This window comes from Morone saxatilis, unplaced genomic scaffold (genome assembly GCF_004916995.1).
Source record: "Morone saxatilis isolate NCDOM2014 unplaced genomic scaffold, NCSU_SB_2.0 Contig24, whole genome shotgun sequence".
In the NCBI taxonomy this organism is placed as follows: domain Eukaryota; kingdom Metazoa; phylum Chordata; class Actinopteri; family Moronidae; genus Morone; species Morone saxatilis.
This window is the reverse complement of record NW_023339807.1, coordinates 573,910-578,126: the sequence shown is the minus strand read 5'-3', so window position 1 is coordinate 578,126 and position 4,217 is coordinate 573,910.

Here is a 4,217-nt window from a genome sequence, read left to right as displayed (position 1 = left end):
CACACATTCACTCAGTGATGGCCATCCACCCACATTCACAGACCGATGCACAGCATTATGAGTAATTTGAGGTTCAGTATCTTGTTTAAGGATACTTTGACATGTGACAGGAGGAGCCAGGGATCGAACCAACAACCTTCCGATTAGGGGACGCCCTGCTCTGTCTCTGCACCACAGCCTTCCCCTTTTGTACCAGTTGGCATGAAATACTTGGTTGAGGAGTGTAGATTGGTGGTGGGCGAGGTTGTTGCATGTGAAAGGCGGCATCTAGGATAGAACAGTGCAGTTGCAGTTGTTTCTGGATTTGACTGACAAACTCAATACTGGTGAGAGTGGAATAGTTCTGAGAAACACTTATATAACACTTTTCCCTCTTGTTGATCCAGGTGTGGAGAGGGAGCTGTTAAAGGACTTAGAACTCACTTTTGCAGATGTGTTTCTTTTAGTGAATTGAATTGATTTATTTTTGGTTTCATATTGTTGTCTGTGTTTGTCTTTGTTGTAAACCATTGTAAATGTAGAATCAATTTTATCTGAATAAGCTATTGTTTTAAAAACCTAACTTTCTCTCCCTCCCTCGCTCTTTCTCTCCCTCCTCGTGTCTTTGTTGGCCAGCCCTGGGCCCTTAACGCCCCACTTGTCGTCTGGGAGTCAACAGCTGCTTCCAAGGTTTCTGGTCAGTGAGCTTTCCATAGAGGGTTGTGGTACACCCAGCCGTCACCCTACACACACACACAGAATAAAAGAGTCAGAAGCTTTTTGCCTATCTCATACTACCAAAAAATAGAATTTTCAACAACTGAGCACTTTCCATCTGATGATTAAGATCATATGACATAATTTAAAGCTCCAGAATAAATGGACCTGAAAACTTATGAAAATTGTTAAACACTGTCAATCTAAAATGAAGAGCAACTACACGGCTTATTTCTCACTTAAAATGTTGGTGTAGCATGAATTTTGATCCAGAGTCTACACAGGGGGTTTTATTTAGAAAATTGACCGGATTCTCTGTGCTGTTTCTGTCTTACTTCCTACCAATGAGATCTGCTCTGAGCTGCTTGACATGGGTGGGTCACAGGTTCTGTCAAAAATAGAGCAGAGACAGCAGAGAAATGCATCTGGGATGTGCCATGGTGCTTCTGGTGGAATGATGAGCATTGTCTAGAACAGGGGCGATCAGCTCCAGCAGTCACAGCACAGCCAGAATGCGTCCCCCGTTGGATTCTGGTCATGAGAGAGGCATTGCTTGCAGCCCAAGGCAAGTGACAAATGCTTTCTATTGTTAACTTACCAGTTTTCCAGCATGTTCGTGACGTCAAATGTGACACGGAAAAAAAATCAGAAAAGCAAAACTCGTCTAATGGTAATGAGAAAGGAGTCAATTGTCTATTTTTAGCAGGTTTACCACCATCTAAATAAACCTGCATTACACTAGACACTGGTCTAAAAATGGTGACAGTGGATGGGACGAGTGAATGCTCTTCCTCACCTCTTTAATAAAATATTTGGGTTTCCAGAGGGTCTTGGTGGCCTCTCTCTGTTTTCCTTCGCTGCGCTGCCTCTCCTCTAGGCAGTGTTTATGTTCTGTGGCTGTGTCAATATTTCCTGCCCTCAGTGACGCTGTTACATGCTGCCAAAGACGCCTAGACACAGGAAACACAGAAGAAGAAGAATTGTCATTAGGCCAATGTATTCGGAACAGACATCCAAAGATCCAGTCCTATCATTGTTGCATGTATCCATTCTGACACCGTTTGTCATCAATATGACGCCACCAGGGTTATTTTCTCCTCCAGGAAAAAAAAATATTAGGCTACAGATGTTTTTACCATGCCTATCAAACTGACTTTGACATGTAAATTTAGGGTTTGTGGATTTTGAAAACTGAAATAACTGCTTGATTATTTATTATTTCTTCAATTCAGTTCAATTTTATTTGTATACCGCCAATTCATTACAAACGTTATCTCAGGACACTTTTTAAATTGAGCAGGTCTAGACTGTACTCCCTATAAAATGATTTACAGAATACCCAACAGTTCCCACCATTAGCAAGCACTTGGCAACAGCGGCAAGGAAAAACATAATTTCAAGAGGCTGTCTGCCTGATTGATAAGACAATGACGATGACAACAATAGCCAATTGGGGATGAATAATAATAATAATTATAGTAATAATAATATCAGTAATATTAGGAACCACAAGTAGCCCTGCATTAATAGAGTGCAGTGTTCTAGAGGGGTAATACGGTACTATTAGCTCTTTAAAGGGACATTTCACCCGTACAGAATATTTCCTGCTACACAAGATTTACGCCCTTACGGACACACCATAGATCAAGATAGAGTAGAGGCAACCCATGTGTTAGGGAGATTCTCACATCTCTACTACTATACATGACAAAATGACTGCTTAGTAGTATTAAATTACTGCTATTGTTCTACACATTATTTATCACTATCCTTCATTTAGGTGCAGTTTCTCATCTTTTACTAGCAACCTCAATCTTTGCTCTCAATACTATTCTTCTTCTATCCTACACATAATACTGTTTTGCTTGTATTACTGATAAAAAACCTAATCTCTCTTCATCTCAGTAATATTTCTCATTCACTAGCCTATTTCCACAGCCCACACTCATTCTGTTGATTTCTTTGCAACCTCCTTACCACATCTTGAATATAGTCTATGCAGATTTTCAGAATTCAACAGATGATTCATAGTGCGAGAACTATTCTATTGCAAGGGGAATCAATAATTAACCATAGACACACGAAATGCCACTTTTTTAACTGCAGTCGTTACCACACATATAACTCACTATCTGTGGTTATGAGGGTTATCATAGAATGCGAATTGGCTCTTCTGTGAAACCTTAAAAGAATTCGCTCTAGACTAACTCGTGTCTTAGAAAAGGGCCAAAAACGCAATAAAAACACAGACGATGCTGGGCTGCGGCTCTATTGTGGTCCACTCGGCTCCAGTTACTTATGCACTCGATGTGTAGAACAGCCAGGAGACTGCCCTTATGAGTGAATACCAAAACCCATGGTACGAAACTCCTGGTGGGTGTTGAATGGAACACCCTGAGGCAGTTTGTATTGGCATGTGAGCGGGAATATGTGAGTGAGGGAAGCTGTGAGCAGCTGAAGGTAATGAGGAGTCATGCAGAACGAGCTGCAAGATTTACATGGAACAGAATGAGCTTCAGTCTGAAAGAACACCCACTGGTATCCCACACTGAACATGATAATTAATATAGAGGCAGTCAGATGAAAGCCACAATATGGTGAGCGAGGGCATCCAGGTTCTGGTCTTGCTAAATAAGGAATTTTGCATAGAGCTTTCCTCCTGAACCACATGAGTCAGGTATTTATTATACATTTTTTGGAATTTAGCAGATTCCTGACTTACTGAACTTGCAGACTCATGGCTTGTGGCACATACCCTTGCTAGGGCTTGGGCTGTCCAAATCACAGCTGAAATGGATGGTAATGGTATGACTGTTTGTATAGCGGCTTTCTAGTTTTCGACCCTCAAAGCGCCACATTCACCCTTTTCACACACATTCAATCAGTGATGGCAAGCCATCATTCATTCATACACATTTACACACTGATGCCACATCAGGACAATTTGGGGTTCGGATACTGCTCAAAGTACTCGACATGTGGCAGGGAGGAAGCAGGGGAACGACCCAACAACCATCCGAATTAGTGAAGAAACCACTCTTTCTCTGAGCAAAGCGCATTAATGTGGGGATCTCTCACATGAAAACATAACAAAAGACGAAGTTTGATGACATCATGAGCACATGGGATCGCTGGGAATTCACTATATTGCCGTCTTGCAGTCAGCTTCTCTTGGTTAGGTTCCTTCGTGTTCATGGTTCAGGAAGTTTCATCCAGGACCCAATTATCCACTAGAGGCTCCTCCTCGTCCAAACAACAGAGCGCGATTAAAACACTAAAAACACTGAAATAAGCAGTTCCACCTTAAAATAAGTTTCTCCCCGGCTGTAAGCGACTGATGCTAACGTTAGCTCAGCTTGTTTCTCTGACGCCAATGACTAAAGCTTCATCTGGTTCAATCTAGAGTTAAAAAGCCAAGATCTAAACAGTGGATTGTAAAATTTTTGCTTCAAACTGGATAAAAAGTCCGCTGGCGCATGCACAAAGAATATACACATTGACAGCACACTATACTATACCTG